This window comes from Wyeomyia smithii, chromosome 2, assembly GCF_029784165.1.
Source record: "Wyeomyia smithii strain HCP4-BCI-WySm-NY-G18 chromosome 2, ASM2978416v1, whole genome shotgun sequence".
NCBI lineage: Eukaryota > Metazoa > Arthropoda > Insecta > Diptera > Culicidae > Wyeomyia > Wyeomyia smithii.
Window position 1 is genome coordinate 82,311,254 of NC_073695.1, and position 26,332 is coordinate 82,337,585.

A 26,332-nucleotide genomic window follows, 5' to 3' on the forward strand; every position below is an offset into this window, starting at 1 on the left:
TTGGTAAAGGTAAAAGCACGCATGACGATATCCCTAGAATATCCAGACTTTTTACATTTTTTAGAAATAATTATGTTAAGAATATTCTAACATTGTGCGCTTAGAATTACTTGATACAGCGAGCATAGCATAAACAGCTGCATAAATTCGTAGGTGGTGTCAGCAACAATACACCGTTTACGAGAACAAATTACCCTCGTTTGTGAGCAGCAACATGAAATTTGGGATCTAATCAAATAATGCTAAACAAAGGTCAGATGTCTCCAGAGAATTGTTGCCCCGCTGGCCACGTCCTTGCAACTGTTGGGGAACGGAAAAGGAATGTTAGTCCGACATTTACTTAAAAGAACCGCAGAGAACTCTACGTGCCCTCAAAAATGTTACGTGAGATAGGAAATTTTAGTAGGAAAGAGAGACCCTGGGATACAACTGTTAGATGTAGCGGGTCGATAATTGATTATATTATAGGTATGAATTTTTAGAGCTACAAGGAGCTGAGGCTATTGTGATTTACCGACTTTTTAGTTTAATTTGTATTTTATCAGTTGAATTTTTAGATAATTTATATAGCAATTTTACTGTTTTATGTTTTGTGGTTATGGGTGAGTGAATACGTAGGCTTCACCACTTAGTTGAACTTTGTCAAATAAGACCTACGCGAAGAAAGTCCAATGTTCTCCTAAACATAAACCCGAAACTCTAAACATATGTGCTAAGTGACGCATTCGTATGAACAAGACATCCTCTGTTTATTTACAAACATTTTGGTAAATATTTAGTTTATTTTTCCTCTACCTTGAACCAAAAATACATATGAAACAGATCTGTATGAATCTATCTCTACAACGCCACCCACATGTCAAAAAACAATTGCAGTTGTGCATATAGTATACCAACGCAAACAACTCGAACAGAAAAAAAATCTAAATAAATAATATCACTTATCTCGCACGAAATCCTCCTAAGACTGCATATTCCGATAGTTTTGTTTTTTGGAACACCAACACTAGTAATTTTAGTTGATTTCACCATTTATTTTCGCGCAAAACACACTTGTAATAAAGAAATTACGTGGAGATAAAACGCGCACAAACAATCGGCCTTGTTGCCAGTTTCCTCCACCAGTATCATAAGGAGGAGTAAACATTACTTAGAATATACTGATCAGGATTCACCGAGGTTGACGGTGCGATCTTTATTTTACAAATCCGCACTTGGTAGGAGTGTTCTTCAGTCTTTGAGCTTGTGAAGCGAAAATAAAGCGGATGAAGTCTTTAAGCCTGAGGCCACCAATAGACACATTTGAACAACTCACGATTACATCACGTGGTTATTGAATGTTATAGTCAGAACCGGGTTTAAGGGGGGACCCAGGGGGCCCGGGCCCCCACATTTTTAGGGCCCCCACAAATCGAGAATTTTATTTTCTCTATCAAAAATGAAATTTAATCGAAAGTTTGATTTACAGCAAGAAAATTTGAACAGACCATTTCAATCTGAATTTATCCTTCGGTGTTATTTTTTCGCGAGCGCCAACATCACAACTACATTTGAATCGAACCAGCGCGCATGGGAGGTAAAGCAGAAAATGAAAATAGCCCACACGTTTTTTTTAACGCATTCGGGTTATTCGCGTTGAAAGATATTTTGAAGGCTGTTCGCACCTACGTGAACTCTCATATGTAATTGTTAAAATGTGCGTGATGACAAAAGCAAAAATATTTCCTTCCTTCTTTTTCGCATGCATAAACCAAACAAATATCAACAACACCGTCAACGCGAATTGCTGTTGCTTACTTGTCCCAATCAGATTTTCAGAGTCCGTGTGCAGATTTTATTGACCTGCAACCTGCTGGTAACCGCAAGTCAGTCGCATCTGTAATTTTGTCAATTTTGAGTTAGTATTGGATTTTGGCCTATCATTGAATGTATTTTCAGATGTACCGATAAAAAATAGTGGTTTGTTCAACAAAAGTGGAAATCAATACCAAGTCGAATTGTCCCATTATGGAAAGTAACCGCAAGTCAGTCCCAGAGGAAAAAGAACCGAAAGTCAGTCCCAATTTAAAAAAATTAAGTGGATGGGGAGTGAAGAAGAGAAGTTCGTTATGCCCGTTTATATGAAAATAAGTTATCTAGTAACAATTATCAATTATTGGGATTATTTTTGAAATGGTGATGAATTTATGTACAGCAATTTCCTGCTGATATGAGTTCAAGTACATTTTTTTTCTTGGTTCGCTTCTTCATGGATCTATCCGAAAATTTTCAGTATCAAAAAAGCTTCCATCAGAATCCAGGAAATTGTTCCAAGATATCGCCAAAGGTGATGCTCGAACCTTAAACGGATTTTGATCATCTTGACATTTGTTGTCGGATTAACCAACTGCAGTCCCGGCTGCAGTTTCTTCATCCAAATCCTCACCGGATGAGCTTTTATCGGTTCCGTACATCATAAGATTATCTAACATCGACAGTTTTGGAACTGTTCACATGAACATACACTTCCGAACTGCGAAGGATTGACGGATTTCCACGGCAACGAATAACAACACGTCGACAAGCAGTATAGCATCAACATGGCAATGTGACTGACTTGCGGTAACTTTTCTCTTCGATGTAGAATGTAACGGCAAGTCAATCACACTTGAGGTTTTTATCATTATATCAATGATTTCAGTGGTTTTTACAACGTAATAAGTGTAGGCTAATATGCAAACTATATTTTAGCATGAATATTGTCAAAATATTTCATGTTAAATAAGTGATAACTGAGCGTGAATGAAATAACTTTTGAAGCTGTTTTCTCGATTTCATATTTTTACAGATGGGACTGACTTGCGGTTATCGGCAGTAGCAGATGTCTGCAGTTTTTTCCTAGTTTCTAAAGATTATCGTCAGGTTCGCCTCATATTTGCGCAGTCTTTCTCAGATTGTGTGCACATTTTTACCTGTGGATCGCAATTTTTTCAAATTCTGGTCCAAATCTCGTACTCGTACGATAAAAACCGTTTTTTTTTATTTTGGGGCCCCCACCTAAAACTGGGCCCCGGGCTTTCACAATCGTAAATCCGGCTCTGGTTATAGTTATTGAATTGAAATAGTCATAACAATCACAATCTATTTATATAAAAGTACCGTCTGAATTACCTTGTATGAAAATAAACTAGAACGAGTCTGTTGATATGATAAATAAGCTATTGTCATTCATAAACAAACATCACGGTAAAACAGAACTCAAGAACATTATGCTTTTTGAACGAAAATTTTTTTTTGTCATTTATTTGATCTTTAGCAAATCATAAACAAGAAGGGGATCGTAGAACTATGAATGAATGATGCAAGTATCATAAATAATTCCGAGTAGAGCTCTGTGGTATAGTAACTGTAACTGTAACTATAACTGAAGGTTGTATTTAGATTATAGTAACAATGTGTGTTACTTGGGAAAAACACGACCGAACTGTCAGACAGCTCAAACCGCACAAAATGCATTAACTCGTTTAACCTTTTCGTAAACGGTTTTTAAAAGTTTATTTTGAGCAAATTTTTGTTATGTAACTGCAATTTATTTATTGGATGTTTGGTTAGAAATATTTTGATTTAATCTTCATTTAAAGAACTATGGGCTAACGTACGAAAATGCGTCATGCTGCATATTATCTCATGACAAATGTTTGATCAGGATGGATTCAAGGTTGTTCATTCAATATCGTGCAAATGTGATAGGTGGTATCATGATCCCGGTAATTGGTCCCAAGATTAGTTTTTGACGATTCTCAATGCCAATCATAATTATAATGTGGCCCTCACGAATCCGTGTTACGTTGGCTTGCAAGACCTCAACATAATTATTTAAATATTGTTTATCCATAACATCATTTGTTTAAAAAGCAAAAGAGCAATAAAAATAGGGAGCTTCGCAGCCGCAAGGTTACAAAATCCACTTTTCCAAGCGGGTGGTCGTGGGTTCGAATCTTAGTAAAATCAGATCCATTCGATGTCAGCTGACTTTAGGCATGGGTTTATTCTCAGGCTCCCCACTAACCCTTCCGTGAAGTTGAATTCTACAAAACCTCGACAAATACCTCTTGACAAAAAAAAAAGTCCCTCACAATACTTTAAACTGGTCATTTCAGTTGAAACCTCTCTAGGGAATTGTAATTGGCGATAATGTTGACCGAGGGCAGCTAGGCTCGGTGTGGTAAGCGTGAAGAGTGCATACACACAAACACGAATTATAAGAGACATAACACTTACTTTTTTATAGTGATATTATTAATAATATAAGTGCGGAATACAACGAACACCCGGGCGATATCACAAAAGATCTATGTTTCTGGTCGAAGTGATCAGTCCATACAGAAAAAAAAAGAAGTCAGCAGATCAATCCATTTATTTTTTAAATTAATTTTTAAGTCGTGTTAAAGATGAGCCATATCATTTTTTTAAGTTTTTTGGTTTAAATGCATGGAATCTTCTATATTCATTTTGTGTCAATGTCAATGTCAAGGAAGTTGTGACAGTTTGTGACAAGGGGAGAGGGGCGAGTTATTTTTTACAAATTTTGCGTGACATCATTAATGGATGGTCCCTTAGTGATCAGGATCACAAGCGTGTTGTGAAAGTATTTACGCAGAATCCCAATGTTTCGGTTAGAGATGTGGCCAAAAAGTTGAATCTGTCCGAGTTTTTCGTTTAGAGAGCCACGGACCGGAAAACTGCATACGTACAAAGTGCAGAGAGCTTCAAATAGTGACGAACGGCAAAATACGGTGGGAAAGTCACTGGCCCGGAAACTGTACACTCAGATGCTGACGAATCTTCATTGTCTTATCGTGAATGATGAGACTTACGTCAAGGCGGACTTCCGGCAGTTCCTGGGTTACTTGAAGTTGAATGAAATAAATATGCCAAAAGCTTAATGGGTTATATTTTATTGTCTGAAGGTTTAAAAAGGATCGGTGATGCAATTTGATGTCTGACACTATTTATGTAGTGAATCGACCATACTTGCTAATTTTGATTCTGATCGCCTTCTAATCACTTTTTCCATACCACATAAGTCAGGTTTCAACTTTCTGAGCACTGTGTTCAATTATCACAAGGCTAATTGGGAAAGATATAAAACTTATATTGAGAACAATTTTAGTAATGAGTTAGATTTGCAAAATTTTTGATTGAAATATTGATTTCACTGTGGAAGCATTGAAATATGCAATTTTTATTTATTCTGGAAATTATACTATTCCAAGGTCTCAAATGAAACTCGATTCACCAATAATAGACATATCTCTTCAACTTTGAAGAACATTGGAAAAATGTTCGCAGACGTCAATACATGACCGTGACGTTCTCGTGGAACTGGTATTAAACCTATTTATCAAGATTTACTGAAAGAGATTAAACATAGATTCACTCTTCAGAGAAATCAAAGTTGAAATAAATATTCAAAACCCTTTTGGAAGCTGTCGAAGATTTTTAGGATCCCCAGTAGGGTTTTTAATTGAAACAAATTTGAATAAAATTAAAACAATTTTTTAAATTTGCGAACATATCAAAACATCAGATGGCAATGTCATTTTTATTATTTCAATTAAACATTTTCCTGAGAGCATAGCGGAATTTTCAGCCAAAATTTTTAAAAATTGCTTCATAATTTGAAGCTGGGTCAGAATTCGTGAAACGGATCACTAAAAATTGGGCAACAAATGGTGAGTTGACAACCTGGAAGGAGCGTCAAACATAGCTTCGGCCCTCACAAGTTCCTATCTCACACCTCCGCGAGTCATATGATTACACTAGACTGCCGGTTGGAACATGGATACAACTGGTTGGTGTTGCCTGGGCAATGTTGTCATCCGACACTAGCTAAGTGAGAAGGTGCGACGCGATCATTGGCGCGTAAACCATATTCCGGCGGTAGAGGAAATGCTTCGCCAACCTGAGCGTCTGTTCACCAAGATGGTGCGGCTCAAAACAGCGTCTGATCTTCATGTTAGGAGCGGCTGATCAACGTCCTGGTGGCAGCGTGAGACTCTAAACAGAGCTGACACGATGGTCCCCCGGCGAGACAGGGGGTTGGGGAAGCCCCAACAAGCCGCCCCGGAAAACAACATGTTACAGACAACGTAAGAGATAATACGGATCGGAACAATCGGCATAGACCTAGGCAACGAAATAAGGACTACGATTGGAAACTTGGGACATGAAACTGCAAATCGCTCTGTTTTCCAGGATGCGACAGGATAATCTATGACGAGCTACATCCACGCAACTTCGAAGTCGTTGCGCTGCAGGAACTTTGTTGGACAGGACAGAAGGTATGGAGAAGCGGGCACCGGGCGGCTACTTTCTACCAGAGCTGTGGCACAACCAGCGAGCTGGGAACCGGCTTCATAGTACTGGGTAAGATGCGCCAACGCGTGATGGGGTGGCAGCCGATCAACGCAAGGATGTGCAAGTTGAGGATAGAGGGCCGGTTCTTCAATTACAGCATCATCAACGTGCACTGCCCACATGAAGAAAGACCCGACGACGAGAAGGAAGCGTTCTACGCGCAGCTGGAGCAGGTCTACGATAGCTGCCCGCGACGGGACGTGAATATCGTTATTGGGGACATAAATGCTAAGGTGGGCCGGGAGGCAATGTACAGACCGGTAATCGAACCAGAGAGCCTGCATGCCGTGTCTAATGATAACGGCCATCGGTGCGTAAACTTTGCGGCCTCCCGTGGTATGGTAGTCCGAAGTACCTTCTTCCCCCGCAAAGATATCCACAAATCCACCTGGAGATCACCCGACCAACAGACAGAGAACCAAATCGACCACGTTCTAATCGACGGCAGGTTCTTCTCCGACATCATCAACGTTCGCACCTACCGCAGTGCGAATATAGATTCGGACCACTACCTAGTAGCTGTGTGCATGCGTTCAAAACTATCGACGGTGTATAACACCCGCTGAAGTCGAACGCCGCGACCAAATATTGAGCAACTGCGGGACGCCGAGGCTGCACAGGAATACGCGCAGCAGCTGGAGGCAGTGCTACCCACGGAAGAGCAGCTTGGCGCAGCCACCCTTGAAGATGGCTGGAGGAGCATCCGATCCGCCATAGGTAGCACTGCTGTAGCGCTACTAGGTACAAGGGCCCCGAATCATAGAAATGACTGGTTTGACGGCGAATGCAAACGGTTAGTCGAGGAGAAGAATGCAGCACGGGCGAGAATGCTGCAACACCGCACGAGAGCGAACGTGGAACGATACCGACAGGCACGGAACAGCCAAAACTCAGTCCTCCGAAGGAAGATGCGCCAGCAAGAGGACCGAGATCGCGTAGCGATGGAAGAGCTGTACCAAGCTAACGACACTCGGAAGTTCTACGAGAAGCTGAACAGCTCCCGTAAAGGCTTCGTGCCGCAAGCCGATATGTGCAGGAGCTTGGACGGCAACCTCCTTACTGACGAGTGTGAGGTGATCGAAAGGTGGAGGCAGCACTTCAACGAGCATCTAAACGGCGATTCAGTAGAGCGCGAGGACGGTATGGCAACTGATCTTGGTGCACGAGCAGAAGACATCAGAATTCCAGCCCCCGATCTTCTGGAGGTGGAGGAGGAGATTGGTCGGCTGAAAAACAACAAAGCTGCTGGAGTGGACCAACTTCCCAGCGAGCTATTGAAATACGGTGGAGAAACACTGGCTAGAGCCGTGCACTGGGTCATTGTCAAGGTTTGGGAGGAAGAACGTACCGAGGAACGTACGTAGGAGTGAATGGAGGGTATTGTGTGTCCCATCTACAAAAAGGGCGATAAACTGGAGTGCTGCAATTACCGGGCAATCACTCTGTTAAACGCCGCCTACAAGGTACTCTCCCAAATACTTTGCTCTCGACTATCGCCATTTGCGAAGCAGTTCGTGGGGCATTACCATGCGGGATTTATGGGTGCCCGCGCCACCACGGATCAGATATTCGCGGTTCGGCAGGTTATGCAGAAATGCCGCGAATATAACGTGCCCACACATCATTTGTTCATCGATTTCAAATCGGCGTCAAAATCGACACAATCGATCGGGACAAGCTATGGCAAATTATGCACGACTACGGTTTTCCGGACAAACTGACGCGGTTGGTCAAAGCGACGATGGATCGAGTGATGTGTGTAGTTCGTGTTTCGGGGGCACTCTCGAGCCCCTTCGAAACCTGAAAAGGGCTGAAACAAGGTGATGGTCTCTCGTGCCTACTGTTCAACATTGCCCTGGAAGGTGTCATTAGAAGAGCGGGGATTAACACGAGTGGCACGATTTTCCAAAAGTCGGTTCAACTGTTTGGTTTCGCCGACGATATTGACATTGTGGCTCGGACCTTTGTAAAGATGGCGGATACGTACATCGGACTAAAGGCTGAAGCCAAACGGATTGGACTGGTCATCAATGCATCGAAAACGAAGTACATGAAAGGAAGGGGTTCACGTGAAGACAGTAACAGTATCAGTAACCTCCCACCTCGAGTTCAAATTGGTGGTGATGAAATCGAGGTGGTCGATGAGTTCGTGTACCTGGGCTCACTGGTAACTGCCGACAACGATACCAGCAGAGAAATTCAACGGCGCATTATGGCAGGAAATCGTGCATACTTTGGTCTCCGGAGGACGCTTCGATCGAGTAGAATTTGCCGCCGCACCAAGTTAACCATCTACAAGACGCTGATCAGACCGGTAGTCCTCTACGGGCATGAGACATGGACTATGCTTGTGGAGGACCAACGCGCCCTTGCGGTGTTCGAGCGGAAGGTACTGCGTACCATTTTCGGTGGACTGCAGATGGAAAACGGAGTGTGGAGAAGGCGAATGAACCACGAACTGCAGGAGCTGCTTGGGGAGCCATCTATCGTCCACTCCGCTAAGATAGGCAGGCTGCGGTGGGCTGGGCATGTTGTAAGGATGTCAGACGACAGCCCGGTAAAGATGGTTCTTGAAACCAATCCGTCAGGGACGAGACGGAGAGGTGCACAGCGGGCAAGGTGGATCGATCAGGTGGAAGACGACCTGCGGGCCCTACGCAGACTGAAGAGCTGGCGAACTGCAGCCATGGACCGAGTGGAATGGAGACGACTCTTACGTACAGCAAAGGCCACACCACGGCTTAGGACTGTTTGGTAAGGTAAAGTATCACTAAAAATCGCGATGTCTATTTTTTACAAAAGCAAGTAGCATTTTTTGTTTCTTTTTATAGCATTTGTTGTAAAACCATTCAAGTAGATTTCCAAAGTGCACAAATCTATTTATTTATTTCAATTTATATCAAGTTGGTGTCTGAATGAAAGAGATGTACTCAACACAAGACTGCTATAAAATCCGAGATGCTCGGTGCAATGAATAGACTACTGCAGAATAAATCGATCATCAAGCGTCTCAACTACTAGGGATGTCCATTCGGAACAAGACGGGTCGTGAAACAATTTTCAAAACTAAAAAAACACCACGCTGATGCAGTTTATGGTGAGCGTTTCATCCTAGGATGAGTGGAAGCATTAAAGATAAGAGATATAAAGCTCTGAAAAGATGTAAGGTGTGAATAAAAGAAACGTATTTTGCTGGTTTCCTATAAACAGCCACCAATTCAACTTAGAAATAGAGAAAATACACCGGATTTTAAGAAATCTTTTTCCAAGTTATACAAATTTACCTGGTAGTAGAAAGATTCATTTAAAATAAACTTTCACAAGCTTTACGATGCAACAGTTTTTCGTTTTTTTGGTGTTAACCATTCAAAATTGAAAAACATAAACTTGCTCGGTTGAAAAGTCAACTAAAACCACAGGGAGATTTAATGTGGAATTTTATAGATTCTCCCGTCCGGTTGTTCTTCGCCAGGTTAGGTTGAATAGCAAGAGAGACAGTGTGGCTGGCAAAGGAAGCGGAAGACCAATCGAGTGCTCGGAGCTGCTTCTCGTGCGCAATAGCGGCGATAAAAGCATGCCTAATTGAATTTGCTGTTATAATTCACCGTAAAACGATTTACTTTTATGTCACGATGATAAGCATTATTGGACCGGAAAAGCTTGCACGGTAAAATGTGGCTAACTGAAACTTTTTGTTTTCTGCTGCGATTGTACGAATATTTATGCCGATTGTTAAAAATTCATATATAATAATCACGAATATTGTAAGTTCCATTTGTATTAAAATAAAATCAATTGAAAGTATTTCCTTCGGAAGTTGAATGCAATTTTTTGAATATTTTGTTCGCCAAATAATAAAAAGAACGCAAATAAAACACACCGTTGTGGAATTATTTTCACTTCCCATCGTTAGAATTTATTTTATTTCTGACAAGCACTTTTGTCGCGAACACCATTAACTGGCAATGAAGAGTGACACTGAGAGTGGCCCAGTTTTGCGTCCAACGATAATCGAAGAGAGAATGGTTGGTTTGGTAGTGTGCAATTAGTAGAGTGACAACTGAAAACACTTTTATTAGGTTGCTTGATAGACAGTTAATTTCTTTTCACGGACCGATAAGTAACCGGTAATCATTTTAAGGTAAGTACGCTGTTCAAAGAGACAATAAATTCCCATCCGACCCATGGTTACACAACTGGCGAAGAGTGTGCTCCCACTTACCTTTCTTAACGATGGGATGCTGAAACAGAGAGAAAAAAAATCGTTATGATACACGCGAAAATTTGTTTTACTCTGATGTTAAGGTTGTTTATATTTGAAATGGAAACGAATGAATAAAATAGAGCAAAATTTTACCTCAATACCATATCTCCACTATTTTATCTATGAGAATAGTTGAGATATGTGAGCAATATACCCACTCAAATACATGCATACACACTTATCGGACATAGTCTAATTGCATTTGATATTTTATCTCTTAGACTATATTTAGAAGTTAGAACTGCGAGTTACACAGTAGTTGCAGCACCTTCTTAGAAGAGAGGTAAAAAGGTTCGTTCAAAAAAGTTGATAGTAGTCTGATTTCCTAATGGGGAAAAATGTTAATTTTGAAATGAAAAACACAGGTCAAAGTTTGCTATTACAGAACAAAAATTAACCATTTACGAAATTTGCTATATCAACAAACCACGTTCAACTGTCCCTGGTTAGTTAACGTTGCGTATCATACATTTGTCATCCTAGATCAATTTCTTCCGGAAATCCACGAACAATCGTCGTTTGTTTTTGCACGAAAGACACACACTTGTAGAGCTTTGAACAAATATTCGCTTCGATCAATGCAAGCGTTGTTCCGACCTGACTCTTGTTTGGCGACTTGGGATATTTTATTCCTTCGTCGCTGTATTTTACTACGAGAGTTTGACTTTTGAGATCTCAACTAACCGATGTCTCTCTCCCCAACAAACGTAAACAAGGCATGTTTATACATGTCATGGCAGCGAGTATCGTCGTTGTTCTGCCTGTACTCTCACAGCGGAGTATCATTCGTTGGTTGGTGGTTCATTGTCGGTTCCGGTCACGAACTGGCACTGGACTGTTGGGTCTAAAGCAGCCACCGTTTACTCTGGATGCTTTTTTTCGTGAATGAAACGATACATCATCGTAGACAGAAAGCCAAATCTTCAAGCCCGCTTGCTACTAATTTATATTCAGCGCATGCCGAATGGTTCAGTGACACAACGCTCCCGGTAAATCACGCCGCGAGACGGTTCGTCCAGTTTTCCGATGGTTCGTCACCTTTTTCCCGATTTGATGCTCGAACTTTTCGTACGTTCATTGTGACACGGTTTTGAAATGATGTCTAAAGGAATCAAAAAAAAAACTGTTCCATTGATGTGAAAAGATCACAGATGTTTACCGGATGTTGATGGAGGACTGCTTGTTGATGATAGCATGACGTAGGACAACCATATTGTATCACGCTAAGGGCCCAGTGATTTTCAGCATGTTCTGTTCAAATTCTTTCAATTCTCTAGGCAAATTTTTGAAATGCGCATAAGCTTACTCTCGAGAATAGTAGGAAGCAGCGAGTCGAATTAAATTATGTAATGAAAGCTGACAGGGGGTTTTAAAATTTAAATTGATGTTGATAAATATGAATGATAATATCTGACAAGATAACATTATTTCAACTGCCGGCGTAGAAAGCGACACGAAATTAAACGAATTGAATTTCGTGGCTGGAATGACAATCAGCGTAGAATTCAATCTAATTTCACAGCTCCTCCCCACTTGGATTTTTGCAACCCTGCTGCGGAATGGCTGAGCGTGCATAGGCAGTGGGAAATACCGTTCGAACCAGCAGTTTCCACTGGAAATATCATCGTTGCTCATTGTTCCCACCGGATCACATGCAATGCACTGCGGGTTGCTGTGATCCTTCATCAATACTGATGCCCGCGATTCGCTATACTGATTTTCGATTGAGTGTTACCATGGGAGATGGGTGGTACCAGCAGGGGGAAAACAATAATGCTCCCCCAACACTTCTACCATAATGGGGAAAAAATCATTCACCCCTACAGTATATTGCAACGCGAAACCACGCTATGAAGCACTTGGAAGCTCAATTATTCACGTACACATTACATTTTATAATATTATTGAACTACTCAATTATGCGTCTTCACAGCGGTTTGCTTTCTTGTGGGAAAAATTGAGCTTGGGTTGAGATGATTGTAGCATTGGGAGTTTCGCTATTTTGAAAGTGAAAGGAGTTATTTTTATCATTACAACCCTGTTCTGCAACTCATCAATTCAATACACCAATACAACCAATTTTAATAGTGTCATTTTCTCGAACAACCAATTTTGCAAATGTTACAATTATGCGATTATGGGCAGTGCAGGAGTGGCCACATGTGATTTGGAGAATATTGAAGAGAGAAGCGAGTTAAGAGAGTGTAACCTAAATTGATGATTATCATGCAGCAAAACGGGATTAGAAAACCAGTGATTCGGGGCGCTCACGTTACTTTTTTCTAATAAGGGAAGTGTTGTAGTAGGGATATGAGTGGGAAGAATATTGAGGAGAAAGAGAATAGGAAAGAGCAACAGTACGAGATTAAGTGTTTTTCTGCTATTATTAGCGATACTGCTTACCGTGCAACGCACGTGCTCTTTAAATAAGCCGTTTTGTAGTTCATCGAATGAGCAATCCGAGAGCAATATTCTAATATCTATTTACCGCATGACATAAACAGTCGACTCGAAAAAAGGGTCCATGGGAAATTTTAACTCGATCGTGCCCTTGCCTTTTTTCTGGAATTAGGTATATTTACGAATTTTCATTCCCACAGAAAAACAAACATTCGATGCAACTTTCTGTTGCATACTCTAGCATAATGGCGAAGTAAGTAGGCAACAATAAAAGAGTAACGATAAAATTTTCCTTTGTTGCTAATCATAGGTGATATTGACAGAGCCAAGAATTGAAAAGCTAGAGAAGAGCAGGAAGTACCGGGGCTCTAGTAGGTTAGGTATAGGTAGAATTTTTTAGAATCGATTCGGGGCGGTCATTTTGATGTCATTTTGATGCCAAATGTCGAGACCAACCTCAGGTAGTGTGGGGTTTGACCCACTAAAAACACTTCAGTCTCCAGCCCATAAAACTAGGTATTACTTCGGGGAGCGGCTTTTATGCTTTGTGCAACCTCCTGGCTCTATCAAGTCTCCTGGCTAATAAGTTACTAAGCATGGAGACTGGCAGTTAGCTAATACTGGCGTGTCGACCTGTCGCCTGCTTTGCAACTGTAGGACTATTTAAGAGGCGGCTGCACAAACCGTAAGGGTCTTCACACATCCTCTGAACTAGGTTGTCCTGAGTAGTGTCTGGCCCGCTCGCTACCATCATGTTGCTCAGCGCAAGCGCAAAACGAGGACACACGAAGAAGACATGCTAAGCAGTCTCTTCCGCATTCAGGACATCGGGGCACATTGACCCCGTATGCCAGAACCTGTGTAGGTATTGCCAGAAGCAACCATGACCTAACAGGATCTGTGTCAGATGGAAGTTAACTTCTCCATAGCGCCTTCCGACCCATCCAAATACCCGTAGACAATCCGACGAAACCGTTTCCGTACCAGAATAAGTCGACGCATTCATCTACCCTTTGCGGGAGTGGACCATTCCTGCTGCCATCTGATCATCGAGAATGATCTTTTGGTACCTCGTATGCCCCTTGTGTCACGTTCGTCGAAGCATTTCTCGTCCTTCATAATGGCTTTGCTGATAGACATCATGCCGGACAGAACGCAGGTTGCATCGTATGACACTGTACGAAACGCACTCGCAACCCTCAAGCACATGAGTCTGTAGGTACTTTCCTGTTGACCACGATAACTGCTAGTACCTAGCGCTTTTGACCACACTGGGTCCCCATACCTAAGTATGGACGAAGCTACGCTGGCAAGACGTTTACGCGTGCTGTCCTACACCGCTGAGCTATTCGAGATCATTCGAGATAGCGCTGCAATAGCCGTTGGAACCAACTTGCATGCATAGTTGACATGACTCTTAAATGTGAGCTTATCGTCAACCAGTACCCCCAAGAGCTTTGAGGTAATGGTGCAGTCTCCGACGCTGACCATCGCCTGTTGCTCTGATTTGCGGTTATTTACAATCGTGACCTCCGTCTTATGGTGCGCTAACTCCAGTTTCTTGGAGTGCATCCTGTCTTCGACCTTGCGTATACAGTCGCGGCCGTCAACTCGGCCACATCGATGCCGTAGACCTCTAGCGTTATGTCGTCTGTAAAGCCGACGATCACAACTCCTACATGTATGACGGGGTGTTGAATTTCAACACCCCGTCATACATGACCTTCCACAACACCGGGCCCAGGATAGAACCTTGCAGTAATTGGACTCACTTCTGTTCTCCTCCGTGTTGTGAACAAGTATTCAATTCTGGTGGCAATTTCCCAGAATCTTGTTCAGCGACACCGGTACATGGATGCTCCTGCGTGCAGGCGCTATGGAGTCCCAACTGGCGTTATTGAACACATTCTTCACGTCAAGCGTGACGATTGCGCAATAGCATATGCCTCTTCTCTTGCGCTGGAGTGCAACCTCCACCGTCTTGGTGACGGAAAGGACAGCATTCAGCGTGGACCTGTCCTTCCGGAAACCGAACTGGTTACTTGCCAGACCGTTTACACCCTCCATGTACCTTACCAGTCTGTTGAGGATAATCCTCCCAAGCCCCTTGCCCGCAGTGTCCAGCAGGCAGATAGGCCTGTATGTCGATTCCCCAGCCGTATGTCGGTTCCCCAGCCTTCAATAGTAAGACTAATCTTCCACCTTTCCGGTCAGAGGCAGTTATTTAGGCACCTCTGCATGACTGCCCGGAACAGCCTGCGTTTCATCGCCAGCCTGATTGCCAGGTTAGGGATTCCATCCGGTGCTGGTGCCTTGCTATCCTTTAGGGAGTTGGCGATCACGATGACTTTTAGGTAAGGGTAACACCTCTCCCTCGATCTCGACACTCGGCGCTAATGAGCATGTTGCTTTGAGTCATTTGATTATATTTTATCTCGTGAATACAACCACTTGGAAAGTTGCGGTCTTCAGGAAAGTTGTTCTGGAGGTCGGGACGTCTGGTTGATTAATAGTTCAGTTTGGAATTCTGCCACCACGTCATGGTAGGGTGCATTTTTTTTACTTCCTCAATCTCGTGAAAACGGTTAAATTGATGCGGTCTTCAATAAAGTTGTTAAGTATGACCAGGGCTTTTGGTTTATAGAGAGATTGGTTGGGTATAAGGCCACTAGTTTTGAATGTTACGAACTAAGTTTATCGCAATTCTCAACAGCCTTTTTTCACAATTTCAATAATTTTGTTCTCTATTTCTTTTTAAAGATTGATTTATATTTTTTTGTTTTAGTTATTTTAACAATGGCTGATGACATGATAACAAGTTAACATGAAATAATAGGGTGGGGCTTATTTCCAATTATTTTTTTCTAGGCAGAAAAACCTCCTTGGGGTTCAATAACCCTAGTAACCCCTACAAAATCAAGTTAAAAACAAGTTATAAACAAATTGCAAGAAAAACATTATTAATGTTACATATCAGAATTATAGCTTGAAGTTGTACTTACGTTACAAATTGTTGTTAAAACTGATTTATAACAAGACTATAACCAATTTTTTCCTTGAGTAAATATTACTTTAGACGGACAACGGAAGCAAATATGATGAAATTAGTTGTAAATGTGTTTGGTGGTGTGAACTATTTATTTTTCATCAAGTACAGTGCAGATCAAAAATACTATTATCGATATATAGTTCTTTTATATTAGTTGTGTGAACAATTTATTTGAAGTAAAATATATGATCTCCCAGATGGTCTCGAGATACGATGCTGGCCTAACAAGCCAGTCGTCGTTGGTTCGAGTCTCGGCTCGGGAGAGACTGTTAGTGTTAGTAGGATCGTAGCGCTAGCCCCGCAATTGTCCTGTAACAGTCGGCTGCGAAGTCTGTGTATAAATAAACAGAAGGTCAAATTCCGAATCGGAATGTAGCACCAAGGCTTTGCTTTATATGTTTTATATTGGCTCCGTCCCGTGCGCTTTTTGAGTTATTAATAAGTCATAAATCAGTTATTTACACTTATTCAAAAATAACCGTGTTATTTGGTTAAATTTTATTATGTTCTAGAGGTGGCGCAGAAGGATCTCACTAAATCACGTTTTTACTTCTATAGGCATATGTTTTGTTTAAAAATTCTTTAAAAATTGTTTAAAACAAGTGTTGATTTTGGTTGTATGATCAAATTAATATCTGATCCATCAGAATACTGTAAATTTGCAAAGTTCTTACTCTGCGAACCGTGGACACACGCTGAAAAAGTTTTTCAATCGGTTCCTCTACGATGTTTCCCCAAGTCTGTTGCAAGAACTGCCCCACATGGTAAAGTTTTTGGAGTCGTATTTCTTCACCTGTTCAGCTCATCCCAAAGCAACTTGACTGGATTCAAGTCTGGAGACTCAGCTGTTTATCATTTAGCTTTTCTCTCCGAGATCGTCTAAGTATCCACAATAAAGTTTTGAAGAATGCAATTTTCTGGGCAATCTAAATCTATAGATAAGTGCTACATAGCGGAGAAATTCTGCTCTAAACTATTTACCAATCAGAAGCCCTCGGTCTTCTGAACAACTTTGCTGAAGACTGTATCGTTTCAGGAGGTCAAAATTGTGAGATACATTAAGTTCGAAATACGACGATTTTCATGCTCACTACCACCTCGTAGCGGTGGACTTTTGCACTGAACTCTCTACCATCCAGGAGCCGTAGCCGTCCTGAACAACTTTGCTGAAGACCGCCATTTTCTTGGTCGCTAGAAACATGAGATATTGCCTATTCAAACTGGATATTGAAACACTCAGTGAAGCGATCCATAACTTATAATGGGTACAATTATAGATAGTAACTAGGATTTATAATTATTTAGATTCATAATGTCCGGTTTTTTAGTGTTGTCTTCAGGTTGAGAGCCTCTTAGAGATGCAGTTGGTGTTGCTAATTTCACTCAAATTAACATATACTCAAAATTAATATCACTTCTGAAAATACCCGTTTAAATACTGCCTCACATGAAGTTTGTCTCTCCCATTTTCATTTCGTGTTAATTTATGATATTGATGCCAATAACAACTGGTATTGAAAACGTAAACTGATTGTTACAGTAATCTGTAATACTTATCAAATTAGGTTCAGTTATGAATACTTGAAGTCTTACATAACATGTGTAGCATGAGTTTGAATCTGCGCCCAAAGAGAAAAAAAAAACTATTTCGTCTCGTCTCCAGGGGAAAAGAAAAGAAAACATTAAAGCTTATATTCATACAATACACCATCTCACTGAATATCTTTAACCTCACTTTTCTGACAGTTAGTAGTAACTTTGGAGTACCTAGTTAACCGTGCACTCTTTAGGCTCTATAAGAGAATCTTTCTCCTCAAGTAAATCAGTTTACTAGCAGCAGGCAGCAGCAGCGGACATCAACACCGATGGCTGTAGGCGAAGGCAGCGTGGATCAGCAGTGGGCAACAGCGACGGTGGTAGTAGTTAGCTGCAGTTCCTACCTCTTTCAGTTCGGCTTTCCTTCTATCTGAGTTGGACCCCACCAGCGGTAATTCAATTCAGATATCGTTGGGTAAATACAACCCGAAACTGAAACTGAAAGAGACTCGCACCACCAGGTGGTTTGAGAAGTCACCATCATCCAGAGTATGTATATATAGGGTGTGTGCACATAACGTGTGTGAATATCTATAGCGTGTGTCGCTAGCTAAATAAGGTGTGTGGCTAGCGTGCGTGGCTTGCTATATAGCGTGTGTGGCTAGTAGAATAGCGATGAAAATTCAGCAATCAGTTGTAAAATTATCTATGCTATCGTAAAATGCAGAAAATTGTTATTTGAACTGTTATACTATAGATGGGGAATGCATTATTTGCTCTCGTCTATAGCCTCTACGTAGCCACTGCCTAAGTTAACATATCTTTGTGCAACTTGATACAAAAGACAGCCTCAAAACAATTCAATTTTTTTCTTGTTTTGGATACGGCAACAAGTGAAACCGCATAGCTGCACATAGCTTCTGTTGTTGATCATTGTCGTTACCGGGGCCGGCTATAGAGGTAAACGTCATCTGGAGCAGAGAGACCATTAAATTAATTAACCCCAATTGAGTGTATTCCCAAACCTATTCCAAGAAATACATTGACACAAAACAGGCTGTCGTGTTCTACGTTAACGCTGCGATCGTGTCTTATAAACAGCCTCTTCCACTTGTTTTTCTGATGGAGCAATCGTGTGCTCAGTGAAAATGCTGCTCAATTTAAAATTGTTCTTAATGAACTGGCACCTCACACAAATATTTAAAGGGCGTTTTGGTAACAATTGAAATAATTTGTTAAATTGACAGTTTTGCATCGCCCAAAGGTACAAAAATGTTACCAGTAGCTGTCAAATTAGAATGCGTGACCGTGCGATGGACTATAGAAAAATTCATGCGAAATCTGTTCCTTCCGAAGGGTATTTTCAGTACAAAATATTTATTTCGATTCTTGGAACTAGGAATTAGGAAATCAGTTATTACGTAACAGCCACAATGGATCAAAAAATGGTCGCAGTGGTTCAGTATTCTACAAGGGAAAAAAATTACGTAACAGCGAGATCATATAATATTGATGATATTGTCTTTAAATAGTCGTACTGGGGACAATCAAAATAGGGAGCGCAAAATTTACGGTAGATGACATTGGATAATCAACGCTTAAACCAATCAATCGATTCAACAAAACATTCAATTTCAAAAATAATAAAATCGTCTTTTTTTAGGTAGCTTTATTTCCTTGCTTGTCCATTCGCTAGCAGATGGCGTTTCAAGCAATTATTTTGCTTGCTCACTAAACACCTAATGTGTCATTTCGATGTGGGCGACTCGTGTGACATCAAAATGAACATTGTAATGAATCACGCTTAGAATCAATGAGGTATAGACAGGTGAGGAAGAAAAAGACATTTGTCTATTTGAAGAGCAAAAATAGGCAAAAAAAAAACTGCTTTTGGGTTGTGACGTAGATCTCGCTCAACGAGCAAATACCATTTTTTATTTCGCATTTTTTAATGGTGCTGGAAGGTAATTTTAGCTTAAAACATGACCCGTAGGCTCCTCTCTCAACTATTCCGGGAATTTTCACAAAAACCTGAAAAACTAGTTATGTAAATAAAGTAGTAAATCCTCCTGCAATGCATAATCAAACAAATAACGCTTTGTGAACCATAAAACAAACCTAAAATTTACGTCATATTTCTGCACTTTGGGGAAAAATATCACTTAGGTTTTACTGCACGCATCTCACGAGTCGTAAAGCAAGAGCCCGTGAAACAAGAGGCTGTACCTCTGTCATGCTCTTCGAAGCTGAACGGAGTATTAAAAGAATAATAATTATTTCTTATCACGATCGTTTAATGTCTACATTTTCCCACATTACTATATCGTATGGCACACGGCAAGAAGCACGAGCCAGCCTCGCTCCGATTCGTTGTAGGATCCCGTTAAATTCAGGCACCTGGTGAGACAGAACGGGCGCTCGCTCGAAGGGACGTTTCGTGCTTTCCGCCAGTCATACAGAGGGGTTCCCGTTTCATTCTGCCTTCGTTTTGGACAATTATTCGTTACAGTTGTTGGCGCGTGGTAGGTGGGGGAAGCTTCCACCCACTCGCAATTCCCCCGGCAAGAAAGGATACACGGCTCAGTTACGCATCCATCCCCTCGTGCGGGTTTGCGGCGAAAGCGAGTGAAGAAGCTGCACTGTTGCTCGGCTATAACCGGGAAGAGTTATGGCGCAATAGGATTGAGTGTGTTATGCCCGGAGAAATTTATCATTCAATCTTAATTACGAACCATGAATAATGACAACTTGCGTCGTCCCGATGGCTGCTTCAGCAGCAGTAGCAGATGTCTGTCTTTGAGCCTTTTTTTCCGTTACCTCATCCAATGTCATTTATCGGTCTGGAGAAGATCGATTGGGTTATGCTTGCTTGAAATTATTTGAGAAATCCTTTAGCCTGTGATTTAGTATCGTTTTTCGCGTCAGATTTATGGAAAAACGATGCAATCGGAAAACTTTTGGAGCTTTGAGTTCTGTTTGCAAAACTATTTTTACACTTGCAAAAAGTTGTTTAGTGTTGCTAGAAAAAAATTTGCTCTGATTTTTATTAAATCGCACCTGCATATCTTAGCACGAAGAATTTCCAGTCCCTCTGTGGTGGACCCACCGATGCTCGAAATATCATAGAATAACGAAACATGAAACATTTATTAGTGCATATTCTTAGTCATAGTCACGATCTGGTAGAGGAGTGTCACTTGAGTGTCCCATTTCATGGTCGTTTCGCTTACGTACGAAATAGTCCATCATCGTCTGTTCTGCTGGAACATTTTGTTATGATGTGCGAGAATACAAAGACGATCCGGCACAGGATCCTTTGCTACTTGAAATTTTCTTAGAAGCGTAATGAATGCGGAAGTAAGATACTACCGGTGTTTATACGGTACGTTCAGATGGAGTTCCTTTTGTTCCTCACAGTTTAGCTAACAGCAGGTAGCTTTATATCAGATAATTGAAATCATATGCGTTACTGCAAGTAGAATTGCGACCCTTTTAGGATAATAGCTCTTAAGACATTTGATGGCATTATTAGATTGAGGAAAAAACATTAAAAACATCGCTTGAAAAAAAAAGCAATGTTGTTCACTACAAAATATGTACCCCGCGCTTTCATTACGCAAGAAACTTCTTCGTACAGAAAAGCAAAGACGTGGTAGAAATATGTTATTAATAATTTAAATTCCGAATGCTAACCAACGCACGGAAAATATCATTCATAGGAAAAACCGCAGCTTTAGTGGAGCAATTGAATTCTGTGTAAACAAATTCCTTCACGAATGTGGAATGGATTTATGAGGAATCATGAAAAAATGTTGCTAAGCTCCTTGAGAAGCAAAATAGCGCAACATAAAATAAAGTTTATTCTTTTCGTTAATTTGAGTAGGTATTTTACTAACGAGAAGTTTGGTCTGAGTTTCTAACCGCACTTTTTGGAAATATAATTCACAGCGCTCTACTAGCAAAAATCCTGCTGCCGGCCAGATGTTAGCACGCCACAAATCATAACTCTGCATACCATGTGTATCACTGTGCATCATTATAATCGCAGTTGCTTTTTATTATTCTTGGACGAGGGCCCAAACACGAGAGCCCAGGTAGCATCCTCTAAATCAGCGAACGTAGAATTCAGTGGGGAATTCCGGTTTGTCCAATTAAATTTTCACAGCAACACTGACAGGAAAATTCCATTTGTGCTTGAATATGAGCATTGTAACACAATACAGTCGGGAATCAGCATTCAAACTCATATCCAGCTAACAACTTTCGTTATTATCGCAGTGGAGGAAAAAAATGGTGGCAGCAACCGAAAGCACTATTCAAAATTTCATTGCACGATGTCAAAGTTGAAGCTACGTTATTCGTCCCACTGACTTATTCAAAAGGCTGACGGCGGGTATACATTACATCCTTCCAGTATGGACCCGCTTCGCATCCGTCCGCCCGGTGTTGATGCCTGAAGCGCACAATACTTGCTGTCGGTTCTACTGGTTCTACTATACCACTCGCTTCGGCCTGATGCTAACTTGAAATGCTAGTCCAAGTAGCTAGCATCCAGCATGTGCATCACTCGAGCCTCCAGGCAACCAACATTGCAGGCTAAATATGTAGCAGCAATAGTGGCGCGAAAGCTAAAAGCTCGAATATTTCCGAGTCTAAGTAATTGAATAATAACGAGACTGTCGCTCGAAACAAGTAAAATCAATTTATGTTTCACTTCTGTGGAAATTTGCGAATGACTTTGCGGAGAACACTAACCGAGAAAGGATGGAAACGTGTCGGGTAGGATCGGCCGCAAGACAGGGTCGGCTGTCCGAGTTGGATAGCTTTGACACGTAGTGATTTATTTAGGTAAAATAACTTGTTCGTAAGGTTCAGAAACCAATGACTTGAGGTTGGTATCAGATCTTCGTTTCAAGTGGCACATTCTACATGTTAGATAAATGATGTCTTGGAAGTTTGTGAAGGAGTGTAATAACATTTTATGTTAGTTTAGTAGCCATCGAATAAGCACAAGAAACAGTTTGTTCAATAAAACACTAATATCAATCATTCAACCTTAAAATGGATAAATTCGTTAAGATAGACCTGGACTGAGAATCTCAGGATTCTCAGGATTGTCTGAAAGAGTGGCCACAGATGAGTTGTCAAGTGACCATCACCAAATAAACCTGAAAGTTGCTGGGAAACCACCAGGAATAATTCTAAATCTACGTTGGAGTCTCAAGTAATCTTGCTCACAGGAGCGATCGATATAAGTTTTAAAGTAGGTGACGATATCGAGAAACATCTCTTCAAAATGGAGGATATGGTGGACAAGCTGACACTGTACGGCGTGAACCTGGATGGACTACTGCAGGTGATTCTTGTATTGCGGAGTCTTCCATCATTATATCATAAAGTTACAACAGCTCTGGAGTGCTAGGAGGATGTAGAACTAGAACTAGTGGAAGGAAAAATAATCGGCGGGGTTTCCAAGCAAGGATGTTTAGAAGACCAATGCAAAGCCAAAGCGAATTATTGTTTGTCTGTCAGAAACCGGGTAATAAGTTCTGTAAACTAGTCCAGAAACTAAAAGCGGATGTAAGCGGAAGATTTGGGCTGAAGCAAACTGAAAGAGCGGAGGTTGAAATTTCGGATGCATACCTGTTTACAGCTTCGTCGAGTGACGAGAAATCATTCAACCATTGGCTCTGGTAACAGTTTCCATATGAGTGTCAATCGTGACTACCTCCAACTGCTGTAGTCCGTTCAAGCTGAAATTATCATCTCTCTGGATTATGGATGCAATAAAATGGCCCGAATCAACGATCGGGCGCATTGGATCTCATCAATACAGATGTACGTGGTCCAATGTAGACCGTTACTCCCGACGGTGCTAGACGCTTTATAACCCTCATTGATGACCATAATCACTACACATGGGAAGACATGCCGCAGAAGAAATTACAGACCTTGGAGTTTATCAAGAATTTCGTTTCATGGAGACGAAGATCATACGATCCATTCAGGATGGAGCAATAGCGGCGAGCAACTGAAGCGGTTTTGCATCGAGACGGTTCAGGTTCCCAAAAAAACGTTGTTACTGGATGCTGGTATGTACAAACGATATTGTTCAGAAGCAAACAACATGGTCAACTATATCCAAAATATTCCACGAAGTGGGCCAATCGTGAAGGCCCTGCTTGAAATCAGGAAGGGAACCAAGCCTAGTGTCACCATTCTGCATGTGTTCGGATGACAAACTGAAGTGTTCATTTTCAAAGAGAAACGTGACAAGTTTGAGAAGAAGGCAGTAAAGATGACGTCCATAGTATATTCGTCGCAGTACAAAGGATATCTTTACGTGAATCTGGAAACCAACAAGATGGTTATAGCTCGAGACGCTCGTGAGCTACAAAAAAAAACAACTTGGCAGAGCATCCGTTGAGTCAAGAAACTGCAACAAAAGCACCAGAACTAGAGAACGAGATTATCAATGATAACATTTTGGAGAAGTCTGAAAGTCGTAAATATGAAAGCGCCACAGCCTCTGAGAGCGGGGGAATCGATGAAAATCAGCAAAACGTTCAAAGTTCATGACGAATAAATATAAGGAGTACTTCCAACTCGTTAGAGGTGTCCGCTCTTTTGCAGCCAAAACTGATTTCTAACGTAGAATTACGTGCCAATGGGTGCCAATTAAAAAAACCGAAATCATCGAGAAGCAGCAATTGATTGGAAATTTAACTGTAAGGCGAAACGCCCAGTGTCACCCTTTCTCCCCTAACACAGCCGACACAATAGTACACAAACGATTGAACTTTCTCGTGTTGTTTTTTTGCTCGCTCAAGTGCACAACGGCACACCCAGCAGAATTGTAGCTCTCAGTAGTCAAGTATAAAAACTAGCAAGAAATTCAGTTTTTATTGTCTATCCGATCACTGTTGCAAGAAAATGATTTACTGGGGACTGGATCAATAAGTAGCAAGCAGAGCTGTGATAACTCGCAATGCGGCAGGTGGCGTTTTCATATATCACGCAGCCTTTCATAGCGAACGGGCCAACGGTGATTTCGAGATTTTGGTTCTCCTGTCTGTGTGGGAAGCATTGTCGTTAGCTTGGCAATGGAGTATATAGAAAAAACATCATCATCGCATTTGGAGAACCGAACATGTACATTTTGTTTATTTGCTCAATATAATAACCTGTGTGAGTTTTCAGCTTAATCAGACATGATTTGGGGGTGCCTCGAAGCGCTTAAAATGTTGGTGTTTGAATCCTCGAAAATTACCATCCCTAATAAGAGAATATGTTTAAAGAGCCTAAGATATGTTCAAATTGATTTACATGTGATTTGGTGAATCATTTCAATGTTTACTAGGCGTCTTGAACCAGATTTTTCATTAAGAAAGTCCATTTTTGAGGGTCAAAACATCAGAAGTTTGAACTCTTTGAGGCTCCTCTTAATCATGTCCGATTAAGCTTAAATTTTGCACAGATCATATTTTTAGGTTAATAAATAAAATGAACATGGTCGGCTTTAGAAATTTGACAAGACCATTTTCGCTGCCACCCTAACTGTATTACAGGCATGTTTCAGGCTTTGTGAAAACTTAAACCAACCATCCTTTTAAGGACGACGATCACCTACATGTTTCCAATTGAAGTAGTGAAAATCAATTTTCCACATCTCAGTACTACAGTACTTGTGAGTTTACTAGCAAGAAACGGGGTGCTATTTAGTATCAGAAACTGTTAGTGTCATAGTGGGAAAATATAGTGCTCGTGAACAGTTCTTGGTTTCATTACAATACGAATCATGAAAATTGGCATTCCGTCGTTTTCATTCAACACTAGCACAATTCTTAATTTAACCCCCTAGCGCCCAATGCCGCCATTTGGCGGGCTTCAGTCAACTCTCTAAAAAGCTTCAATAAATACTTAAAAAGTGTTTATAATGATTCATAGTGACCTTACCGACTCACCGTCTGTTTGTGGATTTCAGGGCGGCATAAGACTCAGTGAAAAGAAACGAGCTGTGGCAGATCATGCTGGAACACGGTTTCCCAACGAAACTAATTAAGCTGAGTCGTATGACGCTGGAGGGATCGAAATCATGCGTGCAGATAGCTGGCGAGACATCAGCTGCGTTCGTAACGTTGGATGGACTAAAGCAGGGGGATGCGCTCTCTAACTTACAATCCAACATCGCTCTTGAAGGTGCAGTACGAAGAGCAAACGTGGAAAGAAACGGTACGATCATCACGAAATCTCACATGCTTCTCCGTTTTGCGGACGACATCGTTATCATCGGATCATCGGTATCAACCGTAAGGCCGTGGAGGAGGCCTTCGTGCCTTTTAAGAGGGAAGCAGCCAGATTGGGACTTGTCATTAACTCTGCCAAAACGAAGTACATGGTAGCTGGCAGAGAGCGTGGGAGTCCCCGTGGTGTTGGTGCTGAGGTGGAGATAGATGGGGAACGATTTGAAGTGGTTGACGAAGTCGTTTATCTTGGTACGCTTGTGACATGTGACAACGATATGAGCCGTGAAGTGAAACGACGAGTTGCAGCTGCGAACAGGGCCTTCTACGGACTACGTAACCAGCAAAGGTCCCGTAGTTTGCAAACTCACACAAAACTAGCGCTGTATAAGACGCTGATACTCCCGGTGGCCCTTTGAAGGAAGTTGATCGACGAGTGCT

General features: G+C 41.4%; 1 protein-coding gene across 15 annotated transcripts in view; it reads right to left on the minus strand.

The window, feature by feature from the left end:
* Positions 1 to 26,332, minus strand: part of LOC129722887 (poly(rC)-binding protein 3) — a 577,573-nt gene that overhangs the window by 427,108 nt on the left and 124,133 nt on the right. For 14 of the 15 annotated variants that reach the window (XR_008727673.1, XM_055676723.1, XM_055676721.1 and 11 more), the window contains one exon: positions 10,622 to 10,640. The exons of the other annotated variant lie outside the window; for it this stretch is intronic. The gene's annotated coding sequence lies outside the window, so the exon portion shown is untranslated. The remainder of the gene's footprint in view (positions 1 to 10,621; positions 10,641 to 26,332) is intronic. 15 annotated transcript variants of the gene reach the window in all.